Below are 19,798 nucleotides of genomic sequence, written 5' to 3' on the forward strand. Positions count from 1 at the left end.
ATATAATAGTCAAAAAGTACCACCCACTCCTTTCCAACTATCTCCTTAAACATTATACGTGACTCCCTGACTTAATTGAGATTCTCTCTTTGAGCTTGTTTATGTTCGAGGATAGTGGCCACCAATTTCGTGCTTAAAAGTCAAACTTTAAAAGGATCCTAATGGCATCAAGTGTGTTGCATTGTGCATAGTAATTTTAGCTAAACTTACTTTACATGTAAAATTATATTCATGTTGTCGTTGTTTTTTTTTTTTTTTTTTTTTTTACAAAATCATTATCCCATTGATGCTACCAAGGATCAAGTTTTCTTCCATATTATTGCCAAGAAACATGCAGTTAAACCTTACTGACAAACCAACACACACACACAAGCTTCTAACTCTTAATAAATATCCTTCGCCTTGAAATAAAACGAAACTACATGACAAGACTACATTGTAACTACGTTAACGTTGAGGAATCTCTGAATTTGAAGAAAGTAGCTTCCTTAGAAGAATATATATGAATTTCATTATCCTTGTGTTTGTGAATAGGAATTATGTATATGTGTATAGTTTCTTATTCAGCACCTAATAAAATGTGTATAATCTTTTCTTTCATTTTTCTGACGTCATATTTTTTGTAAAAATTTTTGTTAGCACAGGGTGTACCGAATTAAAAGGTATATTTTTCTGCAGGTTTCTTGTCAAATGACATGTGAAATACCACCCACTTTAAATTTTCCCAGCCACAGGCATTGATATTCTTATTCTGAAGGACGAAACGACGAAGAGACGGGAGATGACAAGAAAAAAAACGACGTGAGAATCCAAACGGATGCCCGAGTAAATTTATTTTGAAAACAAAGAACCGACGAAACAAAAATTTTGTATTCCATCCTGAAGAAAAAATCGTAGCTGATGCATCATATAAACGTGTTAAGATAAACAACAACACAATATCCTTACATCCTTATACCCATCAACCACCCTATGGTCTTATACCCGCAGTGATAAATGAGTATCCTTATAGCCTGAATTTGGTCTATATAGGATGTGAGTCAGTATGTGGCTTGCTCATATAAGCTGACAACTTGTTATTATATATTTTTTTTTGTCTTTTTTTTTTTGTTATTGCTCACGTTTCACATATTCTTTTATCCTCTTTAAACACACAACAAAATTTTTATACCAAAAAATAAAAAAGAATGAAGAAAATATTTTTTACAAATCGTTATAAAGTACATGCACATCCTTTTGGCTTAGTTTTTCTTTTCTTTCATTCTATTTTTTTGATTTCTTCTCTCGAGTCTTTTGTGACAAAAAAAGGATGAGGATAAAATTGAGTGAGTGATATTTAAATGACATGGCCATGGTTTGAAGACGTTTTTAAAGAAGAACACAACAACAAGAACAAAAAAAAAAAACACGTGAGTTTCTTTTTTTTTTCTTTCTTTTTTAAGTGAAAAGAGTATAAGTGTATGAAGGAGAAAAATGCCACACTTAAGAAGTTTTCAAGAGCAATTTCTTGAGGCTACAGGTTACATTATTTGTGCTATATGGGTGTCAACTTTACTTTAGGCTACTAAATGACGATTAGTGAGTTTTGAATTTTTGTTTTTGCTGTTGACTGGGAAATGGAAGAATTAATGGCTTTTTGTTGTGATATTTACTTAAATTATTCAAAATTTTGTTAGTAAATTATGTATGTTACCTTGAAAATATGAACTTTGATGTTTTTTTTTTAAAAAGCCATGTTTTCTTGACAATTAAGCAAAGTTAAGTAAATTTTTGGAACCCCAAAGCGAATCTGAATTTAAAGCTTGTTCCATAGTTTCAAACTGTTTCAAAGCATTTATCCCAGTTTAGGTTTTACTAAAAGAAAAAAAAGTGAAGTAATTCCTAATTCCTGTTTTTTTTTTTTGTTGGATTTTGTGTCAAAAGAAACAAGGCTTATATATTGATATAAGAGGATAACTTCACTGATTAAATTTTCAAAATTTCGAAACTCGAAAAATTTAAAGAATAACTAACCAAAATTACAAAATAAACGGTCACTATGGTGTATGCGTAATATTTTTTTTTTACTGAAAAATTTTATTATTACCTACTGTCTGTCCTTGCATTTTATAGTTCCTTGAAGTCTAAAGTCTAAAAATACGAATCCGTTTTCAACTTCTCTATCTTTCTATCCTATTACCCCCCTCACAATTTTTGTACTAGCAATATAGGGTAATAGACCAGTGTCAAAAATTTTTGAAAATAAAAAAAATTATCAGCAGCATATGGGGATAAATGGTATATGAAAGGGGAAAAATAAATTGCCCACAAACAAATTTAGGGAAAGGGGGTGGATGGGTAAAAAATCGTGTTTTTTTACGATTTCTGTCAAAAGTAGACCTCCTATCGAAAAAAGTTAAATGCAAAAGTTGTAGATAATATAAATGTCTACAACTTTTACTCAAACCATTTTTTTATATAACCTTAAAAATATTTTAAAAAAAATGCAATAATACGAATTTTTTATTTTTACCTTTTACAAAAATGGTTGGATTTTTGGATTTTTGACGAATTTAATTTGAAAAAATAGCCTGTTTTTCAATCAAAAAAGTTACCGAAAAAAAAATTTTGATTTTTGAAAAGTGGAATGCAATTATTTAGATTAAAACCTTTTATTAAAGATTGTGTGGAAAAACTATACTTTTAATCTGTAAAATATTAAGAAAAATTGAAAAAAAAAAAAACAAAAAAACGATTTTTAAGATTGATTTTTCCGTAAATCACAGTAAATCAGAATCGAGTTAACAATCAGACATAACATTACGATGACCGAAAATGGAAAAAAACTTTGTCCCTTGATTTTAACTGTACCTATGTCTGAAGCGATTTAGTTCAAACTGAGTAAGTTAATAAGAAATCTTTTTTAGGACCAAAATTAACGGAACTTGCCATACAACCAAAATAAAAATGGTTGTTTTATTCTCAAACACGGTTTCAACGATTTTGATTTATTAATGCATTTATGTACTATGGCAAATAAGATTTTACTTTTGAAAAAAAATATTTTTTGGACCGTTATTAATGGTATCTGTCATAGAACCGTTTTATTGATTTCTGAATTTCTCCTAAATCAATTAACTGATTTAGACGAAAATATATTTTATAAAAATATTCCATATTTTTTTTTTTTTTTTGAAAAAATATTGTTTTGAAAATGGGTTAATAATTTTTTTTTTAAATTTTTTTTTATATATTCAATTTGGGGTTATTTGAAATTTTGAAAATTTTGAAAAACTCGTATCTTCTATTTTCTAACTTATTTGCATTTCAATTCACTCCTAAAACCATTCCAATTAATTATCTAATCCAATATACAAAAATTAAGACCATATCAACTTCAGAACCTATTGAGTACCTACATCTTACTTCACAAAGACAAAAATCTTTAAAGGAAATTAACTTTCCTCTATCCATGAAATTGCTCATTATGAACTAGGTAAGTCTCTTATGAAGTTTCTGAATCAATTTTTAAGTTTTGTCAATTTTCTATCATTCAAAAGAAAATCCCACAAAAGTTTGATTTTTTCATCTTCTCTAATGAACACAAAATTTCAACAGAATTTTCACTTCAATCCGTCATTAAGTTACTTTAAATTAAAAAAGTGCCTCAAGAGTTTCTGCTGAAAACTCTTTTCTTTTCAAACATAAAAGGATTCATTTCAACGAAATATATCAAACTAAACTTCAAAAAAAAAAAAAAAAAAAAAAAAATACCTGGAAATCCTTGAAGCAAAAATTACAAAATTACACAGCCAATTTTTTAAGTATGTTCTCATGTCATAACCTTCAATTTTTTCATTATTTAAAAATTCACAAAGAAAAAAGTATTTATAATGAGACCCATTTGCGTATCTCTCTCAAGTATCTGTGTGGCATTAAAAACTCAACTCAAAATTTATGTTGCTATAATTTTCTTTTGAATAACAAAATTCAAAGTCAATTAAGGAAAATATTCCTCTCCAGACAAATGAGCAAAAACAAAACAGACAAAAAAAAAAAACATCCTTCCAAGCTGTCAGCAACGAAAAGGAACGAAAGGACTCGTGTGAATTTCGACTCTGTGTTGATTTTAACACCCTCCCAACCCCCAACCACACAACTTGAACCATTTCATAATTATTTAATAATAAAGCTCCTGTGTTTGAATAAATTCTCAGTTTATGGTGTTCGGAGTTTATTATTTATTAATGAAGCACGAAGGAGGTTTTTTTTTGGCAAAAGTTTCATGTGCCCATAAGGAAAAGTCCTCAAAAAAAAACTTTTCCAAAAAAAGGGCCCTGTTCACAATTTAGGCGTTTCCTCCAACACCAAAAAAAAAAAAGACTCAAAAACTAATTTCTTTAGCGCTAACACATTGTTGAAATTATAATTCATTCATTAATTAATGATATTTATAACTCTTTGTGTGTGTCTGTGTTTAAATGAAGTTTGTTACAGTTAATTGACAAACTTTAACAAGAAGCAATACCTCAAACCTAAACAAAAACTTCCGGGGGAATAATAATTTAGTCGAGTAGGGTAATCGAGTAGAGAGCTATACACTCTCCTGTTGAATTTTGTACAACAAATCTGTATGCCTTTCCTTTCGTGCGGAGCTAAGGACCTATTTCCTAAGTAATCCTGTTAAAATGCTTTAACAATTCTCTTCCTTTATACAAATATATACCTATAGATATTTATTGCAAGGTATATATAAAGAAGAATAGGTCTTTCTCGAGTAGAGCTAGCTTTACCATTAAACGGTATCATGGAGCTTATGACTATACAAAAGGATACGGATACACCTTACTTTTCTTCATTTTTGTTTTGTAAAAAAAAACACACTTTTATCCTTTTTGCTTTTATCTCCATCATCATCATCGTGGCTTTAAGATATTTCTTCAGTTGTTGTTTTTGTTGTGATTGTGAAGTTTAGTCCTTAAAATTGTTTTATATAAATTAGATGTTGGTGCGAAAGTGTTTACAGAGAAGAAAAAGGATAAAAACAAGGATGCAAATCCTCAATTGTTAACAAGAATTAATAAAACTACTACTCTACTGTGTTTGTGGCAGGCAAAAAATACTGATTTCTAAATTGGATGGTTAAAAAGGATAGATATAAACAACGACAAAGTCCTTGAGAGAGAGGAAAGCATTATCGATATTAAATTGGAAGTGATCCAAAATGGCAGACAACACAACACAAAACAATGGACAAAGTGCACTTTTCTATATCCTTTTATGCTCGTAAAACCGAAGACATTGTTTTTTTTTTGACGTAATAATAAAAGAGATGAAGAGAAAGTAAGAACAACAAAAAAAAAAGAGAGCAATTTCCGGTTTGTTTGTTTTGGTTAAATTTGATCAGCAGCAGCAGCAAAAAGGTATGTGAATAGAGCTTTTTAAAGAATTGACTGTAATTTTGAGATTAGGTTTCAAGAGAGTAATTACTTTTCTATTTTTAGCTGCTTTTGGAAAACAATGTAACAACGGAAGCAATGTGAGTGGATTTAGTATGAAATAAAAAAAAAAAAATAACAGTAGGAAAAAGAAAGGATTAAAAGTAACAAATAGTGAGACATTTCAATTTCATAGCTCAGGAAGTTTCACTCAAAAGAATAAAGGGAGGAGATTTTTTTTTTAGTTTTATTTTTTGTTATTCTTTTCTTTTGTATGTTCATATGTGCCATTATAGCTTCTTAACTACTTATTGCAATTTGATAAAAATGGTTTCGTTGAAAGCGTCTTTCTTTTTTGCTGGTTATAGTTAATGTGGCGTTACAAGAAATTGAAAACAAGGTGTCCTCTAGCAGCAAAAGTCATGAACTGCCTTTTTTCCAAAACAATCCCGTGAGACATCAAAAGAAAGGGTTCCTTAAGCTCTATTCATAACTCAAAACCAAAAGTTTCTTGGAGATCTGGTTCCTGAGATATTTCCAACCAAACTTTTTTTTTCTTATATTACGAAGCCGATATATTTTGATTAAATTCTGGAAACAAGTTTTGGTTTATAGATATGAATTCATGGTTAACAGGCCTTTGTGTTTAGATAAAAAAATTACAAATTTATTTTTTTTGGATTTTCGAAAAAAATCAAGGTTCACCCCTTGCCTAAAAAAATGCATTTTCAAAAATTTCCTCCAAATCCATCGAGTGAGACATCAAATGAAAGGTCCTTTCAAGCCTTATTCAAAGCTGAAAACCAAAAGTTTTTTGGAGGTCTGGTTATTGAGATATTTCTAACCGAAGTTATATTTTCTTTCATTCCGAAGCCGATATCTTCCGACTTAAGTCTCGAAACAACTATTGGTTTACCCATATGAGTTCACAATGAACAGATATATCCATTTAGTTAAAAAAATTACAAATATATATTTTTTTTTTTTGGATTTTCGAAAAAAATCAAGGTTAACCCCTTGCCTAAAAAAAATGCATTTTGAAAAATTTCCTCCAAATCCATTGAAGGAAACATCAAAAGAAAGATCTCTTTAAGCTCTATTCCAATCTAAAAACTAAAAGTTTCTTGGAGGTCTGTTTGCTGAATTATTTGCCCCTGAATATCCCCAAATTGAATATGATTACGGAACGCGTGGCTTTAAGGCTTCAAAAAATAAGCTCTTAGTAAAGACCGTTATTTCCTATTTTTGTTTCGTAGCTACCGTAGAAATTTGTATCCTGATTTAATTCATTACATTTCCGTAAGTTCACTTTAATAAAAGCAAACTTTGATAACCCACATCCCCTTGGTCATTTAATTAACCCAATTAACCGTTTCATAACTTTTTTTATTATTCACAATCCAATTAAAGGATCACAGGCTCATAAGGATAGGTAATAATTGAGTTGTGGTTATAAAAAATAAAATAAAATAAAAACCATAAATCCATATAACAACCATCACCTGGAATTAAATTTTAAACTCTCTGTTGACAGAAGAGTAAAAAAACAGTTCAACCTTGTAATTATCCTTTTTGTCGACTTACCAAAAAAAAAAAACTTTTTTGTATATAACCTCAAAAAAAAAAGTGAAAAAAAAAAATCAATAAATTGAATGTGATGAAAGTTAAATAATTAATGAGTTAGTCGGAATAAAAAAAAAGGATTTGTATATATCCTGACACGAGTGAAACCTTCCTGTTTATTTGTTATTTTTTGTTCCTTTTTTTGTTACTTACAAAATTAAAATGAATTATCACTCAAACCATAATCACGCGAGTGTCATAATTTTTTTTTTTTTTTATTTTGAATATTTTTTTTCGCACTAAAGAATTACACGCATGACTTGAGTTTAAATAAGATTGATGACTTTTTAACATTCAAATCAGGATACCAAAAATATAACGTCATATAAAAAAAGTCGGGGTTTTTAAAGAGGATTTAAAGGATTGCAATTATTAAATTTATGACTTAATATTCTATTTTACCGAACAACGTGAGTTTGTTTGTATTAAATGTAAAATAGGTGGTCTATGGCGATAAGCGGTAAGCGGTAAAAAAAACAGCTAATAAATTTGTATTATGTTTCAATAAAGTCACATAATAAATGCGAGATTAAGTGAATTTATTTGGGTAAACGGTTTAAAATTGTTGGTTTTTGTGGCTAAGCTATTTCAGGTATTTTTAGAATTTGATTTATTTTACACCAACCGTTTTTTGTTATCAATTTCAATGAATTTTAATAAATTCGGGGGATTGTTTGATTTTATTTATTTTTTTTTTTGTGTTCAAAACAGAGGAAACAAAATTCTATAAGATTAAAATGGTTTGGTATAATCTAAATGGAATATTTTATTACAGTCAAATTAGAAACGAAAATGTCTGAAGAAAATTTGAAAACCATTTGATTTAAGATCTTGTAAGAATATGCAAATACCTTGAATTTGAGATACATCTTCATAGGGGTCTGAGAAACTTTTGAAAATGCTATTTATTTGAGACCCCAAGAATTTGAAAACGAAAAAATCGTATAATTAGTATTTTTCATCAAAAAATAATAATAAATAGTTTTAAAACCTCTATAAAGTTTTGATTGAGAAAATAAGGGGTCCCTTGATCAAAAATTTTAAATACTAACTTTTGAGGTCTGAAGAAACTTTGAAAACCATTTGATTTATAGATCTGAAAAGACCATGTAAATACTTTTAATTTGAGATACATCTTGCTAGGGGTTTGGAAAACTTCTCGAAATGCTATTTTGTTCAGACCCCAAGAATTTGAAAACATCAACAACAACATCAACAAATACAAATAAATAGTCAGTAAACCTCTATGAAGTTTTGATTGAGAAAAAAAAGGGGTACCTTACTAACTTTTGAGGTACATACTTAATCTTATGAAGAATTAAACAACAAATCCCTTTGTAATTTTCAAAACTATAAAAACAATTATAACGATACTCTACAATACCTGGCCCAAGATGTTGTTTTAAACTTTAAGGTTATGTATTCCCGCTAAAAAACTTGAATTATAAATTATTTATTGTTTTTTCGAAAAAAATTTAAAAATAATTTTTATAAGGTCATAAACAAATGAAAATGTCAAAATTATTTAAATCTTTTATTTTTATAACTAAAAAAAAAAAAAAAAAAAAAAAATAAACCTTCCTTCCAGCTTCCTGAGACCCCTACGAAAAAATTATTTTTTAGGCATTATAGAACATCTATTTAAAAATTTCCGCTCTCAGATCTTGCACAAGCTGAAAATCCTTATTTCAATAATCCAAAAAGTCCTGATTGAAATTGTTCCCATTACTTCCTTTGGATTTTGGATTACTTCTTTCCAAGTTTCGTACATCAAAGCATGGGCAAGCTTATAGATTACTTCTCATGAAGACTTACTGCCAAATTACCTATGTAAGTAGGTAGGTACTCTTAAAAAACCTTAAGTAAAAAAAGCAATATTGCATCAGAAAAAAAAAATTTGTATCCATTCGATTTCAGTTAACTCACATAAGACTCTCCTTATAGAAGCAAAAAAAGTATATAAACCAATATTTGTTTTCATTTTCCGATTTCCACTTACCTACAAAAAAAAAATTGATGAAAAAAAACCCTTAAGCTCACCCGTGCATATATCACAAAGTTACCTGTAGCAATTTTTACAGAACATCTCCATTCTCCATTCACCCAGCTGCTGCACGTGATGATATCAACTCTTAAGAAGAAAAAAAAAATCCAGATAATGTAAAAGATGTTTCAATTTTTAAAGCCTTCGCATGTTATGTTTGTGTACTTTGGGTCTTCTTCTATATATAATATAAGGTTTGTCCTCCAGACTTCTGCCTTTCTTTTCCTCTTCGACCATACCAAAGGAGTGATGATTTTTATGGTTCTACCACCCACCCATACAATATTCTCGTTAAATTGGGTAAAGAACTGAAAACATATCCTCGCTCAGCCAACAGGAATGTAAAATCACTGGGGTTTAGGTGAGAAAAATCCATTAAGAGTATGAGTATGACGTGTATAAGTCCTCTCAACAACAGCAACAACAAAAAAAAAAAATAAAAATAAAAACCTCTTTCGATACATCTTTGGTTAGATGAAATATTTACAAATCGTAAAAGTACTGATCCGGAAAAATACTATGAAACAAAAACTGCAGAATTGAAAGTTGAAAAGGGGAATTTCAGAAGACTGATAGTGGAAATTCCCTCCTTGTTTAATTTTGGATTCATGAATTCAAGCAAATCCGTTCGGCAGTAGTATAAAATATTGAAGAATTAAGACCTTAGAATGATGTCAGTTAAATTACAAATGTTTCCTGTAACGTACCGTAACGTAACGTAAAGTAGCGAAACGTAACGTAACGTAACGTAACGTAACGTAACGTAACCTAACCTAACCTAACCTAACCTAACCTAACCTAACCTAACCTAACCTAACCTAACCTAACCTAACCTAACCTAACCTAACCTAACCTAACCTAACCTAACCTAACCTAACCTAACCTAACCTAACCTAACCTAACCTAACCTAACCTAACCTAACCTAACCTAACCTAACCTAACCTAACCTAGCCTAACCTAACCTAACCTAACCTAACCTAACCTAACCTAACCTAACCTAACCTAACCTAACCTAACCTAACCTAACCTAACCTAACCTAACCTAACCTAACCTAACCTAACCTAACCTAACCTAACCTAACCTAACCTAACCTAACCTAACCTAACCTAACCTAACCTAACCTAACCTAACCTAACCTAACCTAACCTAACCTAACCTAACCTAACCTAACCTAACCTAACCTAACCTAACCTAACCTAACCTAACCTAACCTAACCTAACCTAACCTAACCTAACCTAACCTAACCTAACCTAACCTAACCTAACCTAACCTAACCTAACCTAACCTAACCTAACCTAACCTAACCTAACCTAACCTAACCTAACCTAACCTAACCTAACCTAACCTAACCTAACTTTCATCCTAATCTGGTGAAATTCACCTTACCTTCACAGAAACAAAGCTCTCTCCACATGTGGCCCACGCCATTAACCATAGAAATAATATGTAGAAGATGTATATGTTATTCATTTGAAGGACTTCCCTTGTGTGTCCATTGCCACACACCATGCCCCTATAGCCTTGTGGCGTAGTTATAGCCTCAACCTTGCCTTCTTGACCCAATAATATAACAACTTTTAGTCTCAGATCAAGCATAAATAAAAGGTTCTCTTTCTCTCTATTGAATATTTACACATGATTTCATTTTTATCTTTCGATGTGTGTGTGTGTAAGTGTGGCATTGACAGGCGAAGCATGCAGCAACCAGCAAGTATAGAAAAGTTGAAATCCTTTTACTTTTTTGCCTCCTCTCACTTTCTAGAGTACTTAACTGATGGTGGGTGTTAATCAAGCGGAAGTCTCGGTTGGATTTTGTTTTTTTTTTTTTCTTTTTTTTTTTTTCAGTTTGGTTTTGGTCTAAATTGGAAAGAGAGAGAGAAAACAAAAAAAACCAACAACTTAATAAAAACAAGACCTTAACCGCCACACACAAGTCAACCGAGAATAGAAAAGGAACCAGCGCGTATGATTTAATCATTTCCCCATGGTGGTTTGCTTTTGCGTGGAAATTGATGGAAAAGGTTATTTTTGGCAGAAAACAAGAAAAAACAAAACGAAAATGAGAACACACACACAAAAACCAGAATTTGGCATTAAAATTTAAAATGATTTTTCCAGGTTTCTTGATGTTTGATAATGGATGTGGGGGCTGTAAAAGACTTGATTTCGCTGTAAGACATTAAAATTGAAAAGTTTTCTCACTTTGTATAGACAGACTTCGCTAACAGAAGTTTTCCTTGTGTTCCTTAAAAACTATCGTTTATAACCATAAAATTCACAAAAAAAAAAAAAATATGCAAGGATTTTTTACCAAGAGCTATGAAGGATATGAATTTTAAAAGATATGTTAAAAACTTTTCTTTTAAATACTTTGTGTTCTTTCATGTGTACTTTACATACATATGTTTGCATGTTTGCATATTGAAGTTGAAATTTTTTAGATGTCTAAGTGTTTTCGAAGGAAGGAAGTATGCCAGAAGGATAACAAATTTTTTGGAAATGGAAAGAATTATGAAAAAGTATTAGAGTGAAGCTTTTAAGCTGACAAAACATTTACATCAGTTGTCACAGTGTGTGTCTGGATTTTTTTTTTGTATCCATGGAAAATATTTCAAACTTGACAACAAAAGTAAAAAAAAAATGAAAATACCTTAAGCTTGTTAAGCTGCCTAAGATATATTTTTGTGTCTTTATTTTTTTTTCTGTTAGTGGATTAAGGTAAAGCAAATCCTTATGGAATTATAAATGATATATCAGATTTTGTGGTTGGTTCCAAAATTAAGCTGGAAAAAATATCCTGAAATATAAATAAGTGAATTGAGTAAAATCAATCAAAATAAAAAATATTATGTAAAATAATCTGTATGCAAGGAGTTAGCTGGTTATTTATATTCTCCAGGTGTTAAGAAATGTTCAAATGGTTTTCTCTTAGGAACTTCAACTAGAATCCAAGTTTAACAATTGTTTTTTTCCTAAAAAAGATTTTATCAAAAAAAGTCACTGTGACCTCTAAAAATGTGAACAAAACTTAAGATCAAATTTTTGAACAAAGTTTGCAAGTAAATTGTTGTTATCTTTGATAAAAAAAATAATTGAAGCAAACTACTGACATGATATTCAATTTCGGAAGGTTAAAGGGTTTGTAATTCAAAACTATCCGTCATAATGGATTTTTAAAAAGGTTTTAAGACCTCCTTGCCCCTAAAGTTCGATCAAAAGACTTCTTTTAATATTCAGCCATTTTTGCTTCGAGATTACTAGTGTTGTTTTGATAACATAAGAAAAAACAAAAAGAAAAACGTTTACATGGTTTTCAATTTCGTAGGGTCTTAAAAAAATGACTTTTCATGAGTGTTTCTTATCGCTATTGAACTGCAAATAAATCTCAAGCTATTTTAATGTTCTCTACATGTAATATACCCAAATTCAAAACTTCCAAAGGCTTTAAATTTCAATATTTTGCCTAAAATCATTTTTAAAATGTAGTTAAGACCTCATTGCCTAGCTATTTACTATTAATTTTGTTAAACGAATTTTGCTTTTATCGCAACTTAATTTTGTGAAGCTTCAGGGTCACTTTTAAACAATTTTTTTTTTTTGCAGCATTTATACTGACGTTGACAGTATTTATAGATTGATTGAAAAACGTTTTTATGGTTTTCAATTTTTTCATAGGGTCTTAAAAAAAATAACTTTTCATGAGTGTTTCTGACTCCAATCGGTCAGCTGTAAAATACAAAGTATTTCATATATCCTCAAATCCTAAATTTCCAAATTTTTTAAGAGCTCATTTTTTTAAGACCTCATTGCTCCACTATTTAATCTAAATTTTATTTAAACGAATTTTCCTTTTATCGCAACTTAATTTTGTGAAATTTCAGGGTCACTTTTAAACAAATTTTGCTTTTTTCGCAGCAAAACTTTGTACACTTCAGGGTCATTAGAAAATTAAAAACTTAAAAAGTTTGTAAGGTCTGAAAAGTTAAAAATTATATACGAGTATTAATTTCAAAAACTCATAAGATTGTATGCCAAAATAAAGAATAAAAAAATCCTAGTGAAAAACTTCATTCAAATAATTAGGACCCTATATTCTTAATGATCGTTCAGAGTATGCTAAAGTAATAAAATTATTAATCAAATTTGTATCCCATTTATAGAATCAATTTCTTTCTTAAGGATTTCGTTATTGCCTCTAGATTTTCTCTTCTAAAGGCGTAGCTATCTTCCAATTTTGCACCATATAATGCTTGACCTTGCAGATATAAAGTGTTGAAAACATCCATGTGAAAAACTGAAAGATATTCCCTCCTCTATCACACACACTTTTATAAAAGTTAATTTGCAAGATTTTCATTCATGCAAACTTTGTCATGTGAACTGAGTCAAACACGTGTCATTCAACACAGTGAATCTCGAAATTTCTCTTCAATTAATTCACAACTTCTTTTTGAAAATTTGAAAAAAAAAGTAATTTTTTATTCTAACAATAAAACTGTTTACGAACATGCAAAATCCTGCCAAAAAGAAATTTGAAATCGAAAAAAAAACACACAAAAAAAAGCTATGCGTTCGTGTGTGTGTATTTTATTTCAATACATAAAATAAAATCAATTTCAATGATGGAAAAAGTTCAGTCAGTTGAAAGGCATCGCTGCAGTCAGAAAGCACATTCCAGCAGGTACCTGGTACCCTCTACTATATCGAATACAATGCAATAAGAATTTCTTCTCTTCTCTCTCATCAAAATTTATTCAAGCAATTCGTCCTTGGAAATGAAGTTCTTGCAGCAGTTTATATAGATATGTATGTGTGTTGTTCATTCCAGAGATGAAATTGATTCTTTCAATAGCAAAACGAAATAATATTCAAATACATACACCATACACAGAAACGAAGTAAGTGTAAGTCTCCTTTTGATTTCTGGAATTGCATACGGCATTATGAGTATAGAGTGAATCAGGTCATGGATAATCAGAAAAAATTAAAATGATCATAATTTACATTGATTTTATGGTCTTTCTAAAAAATGCATTAGTTTTTTTCTTTTATTTGTAATATGGATAGTATTTTTATACCTTCAATAGGTCCTATATTTCTTCCAAAGCTTAAGCCAATACTTTTTTGTAAAAATTATAAAAATGATTCCTTGAAATCACACATTTTTCATGAAAAAATTAACTTTTGTTCCATTACACTTCATATTGTCAATATTTTTATATGACAACCTATAATAAATTTAATATCATCTGAAAGCTTATAAATTAAGCTTTTAATATTCACCTCAATCATGTTTGTACGACATTTAGAAAAAAAACCTGGAATTTTTTTTAATGAAATCAATTTTTATTAAAAAAATTATTTTTTTTTAGTTCGAAAAACAAAATTGACAAAATGAAAAATGAAAACGAAAAATTAGTTTGGCATCTATTAGTAGAGTAACTAAAGCAAATTATTAGGGAACCCGGCCGAACAGATCTGATTTTCACGATTTTTTTTTTTCAAACATAGGTAATTAAAAATACTTTAAAGTCTATAGATTAAAAATTGCCGGTGTTGCCGTATTGTTTTTTAAAATTAAAATTAATTTTTTTTTAACAAAACCATTTTTTTTGCTTAAATTTCATAAAACAAACTATAGCAAAAGATTCTCTAGGTAATTTAAGGAAAATATATAAAAGGCAGTAAGGGACAATCTTCCATCGTTAAGCGATAAATGCAATTTTCTAACATTCTGACCTCAAACACAAAAAAAATATTTTGAAAACAACGGCAACACCTACAATATTTTAAAACACATTTTTAAAAAGCCAGAAGCTCATTCTTATCTCTTAAATTTAAATCCACTAAATTTAATCAAGACTTTTTGAAAAAATGGTCCTCAAACTCAGAATTAAAAAAAATATAAGAAAAATTTAAAATGATTTTTTTCCAAACTTTTTCTAATAAAATATGAATTTATTTAAAAAAAAGTTTTGGTCATAAATATTATTAGTTGAATTTCGAAGCAAAAAAAAGGTAAAATATATCACACTTTTGAAAAAAAAAAATGAAAAATTACTTCAATTTCAATGGTTTTTTTTATTAAAACTGAATTTTTGCATTGAAATAATTAATTTTCTCAAAGACTGTGGTAAATAAGAACTTTTTGCTATTTAACTTTCAACAGTAAGGGTTATTAAATGAATAAAAAATAATTTTATGTTTAGATGTTGAACTTAAAAAAAAAAATAAGTTACATTTTTTTTCAAAACTTTTACTAAAAAAAGTTCTTCGAAAATGAAATACTTTTTAATTTTTTTCATAAACCGTAATACATATTGACATTTCCTTTTATAATTTGAAATCATAATAAATGCGGGCAAAAAAATTTGAAAATAAATGCAATTTATATTAGTTTAAAAAACGACATGTTAAAATTTTTTCAATAATTTTTTTTTTCAAAAATCTGAGTTCAATTGCCATTCTTTCAAAAGCCGTTCATTCAATTATCTTAATTTTAATTTTACATATATGACTAAGCTTCTAGCTTTTAAAAAATGTAAATTTGAATATTGTAGGTGTTGCCGTTGTGTTCAAATATTTTTTTTTGTGTTTGAAGTCAATTAATAAGAAAATTGCATCTATCGCTTGAACTATGGAAAATTGTCCCTAACTCCCATATATTTTTTTTTCCTTGAATTTTCTAGACAATCTTTTGGCATCAATTAATTCATGAAATTTAAGAAAAATTTTTGAAAAAAATTTGTTTTTGTTCATAAAAATCTTCAATTAAATTTAAAAAATCAAAATCTATAGACTTTAAAGTATTTTTAATTACCGACGTTTGAAAAAAAAGATCATCAAAATCTAAGCTGTTCGGCCGGGTTCCCTAATATTGCCAATTTTTGAGCTTTAGTTACTCCACTATATAAAATATTGCAAATATTATTTTTTCACACAAAACTGAAATGTCTGTACCCAAAAGAGAACTTTCTAAATATTTGCTTGCCTATTTTTACAATACAATAAACTGAACTAAACACGAAATTTCAAAATTGTCTTATTTTTAAATTATCTTTACTTATTTTCAATACCAAAATTATAACTGTATCTTTTTTCTTTTGTTTCAGATTATCAACGCAAGGTATGTTATCGAACAAAAATAAAAAAAAAACACACCAAGCACTTTAATGCATTTTCATGTTAGTTACAATTATTCCCCCTGGCAACCAACTGTTCTTAAAATTTGTTTTGCTTCCGGAACTTTAGCAAAGTCGGAAAATGTGTCTTAACTGTCTTCTTAACCTTGTTTGGTGTTTGTTGAAAAATTTTCTTATATTTCACTTTTAAGGATAAGGTTATAAAAACATCAACTACTTATAAGTTCATAAAATTTTCTAAGGTATTAAGTTTCAACTTCATGTAATAGTCTTACATTTTGAGTTTCAGGTAGACAAAAACAGAAACTGCACGTTGCGTGTGTTTTGTCTTTTTTAACTGGAATTTTTGAACAAAAAAAAGTTTGCTTTAGTTCCAAACAAATTATGTTCAAGTTTCCTCATTATTACTCACATTTTCAATTGATCAACCTCCATAAATTTGTCCATCAAAGTTCCAATACAAAATTTCAAAACCTCCTCACAATACAATGATGATTGTTTGATACGAACTTATTTCCGGTTGGGCGCCATTTAGCCATTTGATGAAAATCTCGTATTGTTAAGCATTATACAAATGTATGTAGTATATGTATTTTGTGATACACATAAATTTTACCTAGTTATAGTTTGTATATGTATTGAATGAAATGAAGGTTTGTAATTGTCACCCTTTCGGGATACAATGTGCCAAACTTCCTATATTAAAGTCGAATAAAATCCCCAATGGCAATATTGTTTCCTGAAATACACATTTTCCGATAACGATTTATGCTAATGGCTATCCCGCTTGAATGAGAGAAGTTTATTATCCGTACAGCCTTTTATGTATGTATACGATCTCATTGTTGTTCGTAGATTTGTATGATTATTATTCGGAGCAAATTCAATACATAGATACAGTGCTGTGCATAAAATAGTGCATAGAAATGTTGTGAGGAATGATTATATTATTTTTTTTTTTTTTTAATTCTCTATCTCTACCATTTTGTTGAAAATGAAAAGTTTATTTGAAGATAGAATAGGTTCGAAATTTCGTAACGAAAAAAACTGACACCAAAAGTTTTTAACAGTCATTATTATACAACCAATTCCTTGATTTCTGATTTCGTAAACGACTTAAATGATTTCAACAAAAACACTCCCATAAAATCGTTTAGGTAATTTTTTTTGAAAAATCAATATTTTCAAAACGATCCAACGAATTCTTTATATGTCCCGGGTTTCGCTTCCCGAAATATGGTCACCGTACCTATTGGAGATCGTTTGCCGACACAAGCCACCAGTGAGGGCATAGTTGTTGTCTTTACAAAATTGTAACTTTTTTTGTAGATATCGTACAGATATGGTTGATGCATATTTTTAAAGGAAAAATAATAAGCTTTCAGATGATATAAAATTTATTATAGGTTGTCATGTAAAAACATTGAAAATATGATGTGTAAAGACACTCACAAGACACAACACACTCTTTAGTTATTGTTTAATTCTGTAGAAGAAATATAAGACTTATTGACGGTATAATGTATACTTTTACATATAAATATAAATTACATAAAGAGAAATGCTAAATTTTAATTTCAAAAATTATAAATTTTGACTTATCACGTAAAATTATCGTTCGTAAACCGATTTTCAGACAACTATTTATTTTTTTTTCTTTGATAGGTATTAATTGTAACTTGAATTAGGTATTAATCTCAAAGAAAAATCTTAAATTAATATCAAAGAAAAAAAAATGCTGATTTAATAAAAAATAATTATAATTGCATAAGATGATAAAAAATATTATGCACAAATGTTTTTTTTTTTTCAAATACTTTGATGATGCTTAAAAGATCCTTATACTTCTATACTTCTTTCAAAGCATTTTTACCCAACCTAGAAATCATAATTTTGACCAAATCTTATTTAATTCTCGAAAGTTCATTTTCAGATTTTGTTTTAATTTCTTTAAACGCAGCAGTTACACTGGTCTGCAAAATTTAACTTTTATTTTCTCCTTCAAATAATTTTTTTATATTATGAAAGATTAGACTTTCCTGAATCTAAATCGGGTTTCAGAAAAATTCTATCAGGTACCATTTTTGTAAAAATGATTTTTGAAAAATGTGGGTAGTTTCTAAAAAATCACCCTTTTAGATTCATTTGATCTTGTATAAAATTAAAACTATTTGTCGCATTTAACTCAAATTTGGAGGACTTTTTCCTCATAATATGACCTATCGATTGACACCAAATACGTCCTTCTACATTAATGTTTACTCAAATTTTAAAATACTGATTGACAAAAAAAGCAGAAATATCGAAATCCTTCACTTTTTAGTAAATCCTACTTGAACAAAAACACCTTAATTAAGATAATTGTAAAATATCAACGCCCATTATATTTAAAAAGTCAAAAATGTAAAAAAAAAAAAAACCATAATAAAATATTTTAAACAAAATTTTTACGTGTTTTGTAATTTTATATATACTACTTTTCTATTTAGAAATATCTTATTTGTAATAATAACCTATCGATAAACTGCCTTGTAAAGCTTCAGATTTGTTTCTCCTAGAAACATATGCCAAACCCACTAAACTTACTTAAATTAAGATATCTTGAGAAGATTGAAACTGAATTTGAAAAAAAAAAAAAAAAATAATAAAAATAAAATATTTCTTCGAAAACAGCAAAAAAAATGTGTTTTTGAAATTTTCTAACGGAAATATCTAAAAAACGTGACGTACAAGGTCAATTCTGACTTCGGATTCGGAATCAGCATACGAAAATCCTTTAGAAAAGTATAGTTTTATTTAAAGGAGGATTTCCTTGCAGACCAGTGTTATTTAAAAACCTTTCAGTATAGTTTTATTTGTTTTTTTATCAAAAATTCTTCTTCAAACACTATTTTCTTTTTTGTTTTTAAATATTTTACGATGAACAATGTTTTTATATGTACAATGTCTGGAAAAAATATCAGTTGAAATTAATGAAAAAAAAAAAAAAAAAAAAATATTATGCCCCTTAAGCCAACACGCGCTCCATTAGCTATAAATCCCAAAATTTAATAATAAAATTGTTTTCCGAAAGCCTCTCTCTTCCGTTCCGTAACCAACTCTGTATAAATGTATGTAGGTTTTACAGTTTCAGTTAACTTCCGTGGAGATTTATCCAGCAAAAAAAAAAAAAAATAAAATAACATGAATCTTTTTCAATTGAATTCTGTTTAAAACAAAAAAATATGTATATATGTATTTTTCCACTAACATGTCCTGCCTTCTGTCCATCAACCTCAAACATATTTTCGACATAAAAAATATTTCCTGACCCATCAACTACATCCCAAACTTTTCGTATACAACTGATGGATACAAAAAAGTTATAAAATAAAATACATCCACTGAATTCAGTGAAAACAAGCAAACGAGTCCTTCGTCCTTACAAAAAAAATGTAAAAACAGAAAAATTTATCAAATATCAATAAAAAAAAAAAAAAAAACACAACCAACAAAGTGATGAATGGATTTATTGTTTGTGATTCTGAAATTGCCCTGATACTTTTCCGCACACATTTTTCGTCTCGTTA

The 19,798-nt window shown here is 28.6% G+C and overlaps 1 protein-coding gene and 1 long non-coding RNA gene across 4 annotated transcripts in view; one reads left to right on the plus strand and one right to left on the minus strand.

Annotated features, from left to right (window-relative positions):
* The window catches only part of LOC129917023 (uncharacterized), a 135,025-nt gene that overhangs the window by 84,854 nt on the left and 30,373 nt on the right, over positions 1-19,798 (plus strand). For all 3 annotated transcript variants that reach the window (XM_055997327.1, XM_055997325.1, XM_055997326.1), the window contains exon 4: positions 16,200-16,213. The gene's annotated coding sequence lies outside the window, so the exon portion shown is untranslated. The remainder of the gene's footprint in view (positions 1-16,199; positions 16,214-19,798) is intronic.
* Positions 8,623-10,132, minus strand: LOC129917026 (uncharacterized). Its single transcript, XR_008772580.1, has 3 exons — positions 9,104-10,132; positions 8,967-9,039; positions 8,623-8,897 (listed from the first exon to the last, which is right to left on the minus strand). It is a non-coding gene; the product is annotated as an uncharacterized LOC129917026 (long non-coding RNA).

Source organism: Episyrphus balteatus, chromosome 3 (genome assembly GCF_945859705.1).
Source record: "Episyrphus balteatus chromosome 3, idEpiBalt1.1, whole genome shotgun sequence".
NCBI classification, from domain to species: domain Eukaryota; kingdom Metazoa; phylum Arthropoda; class Insecta; order Diptera; family Syrphidae; genus Episyrphus; species Episyrphus balteatus.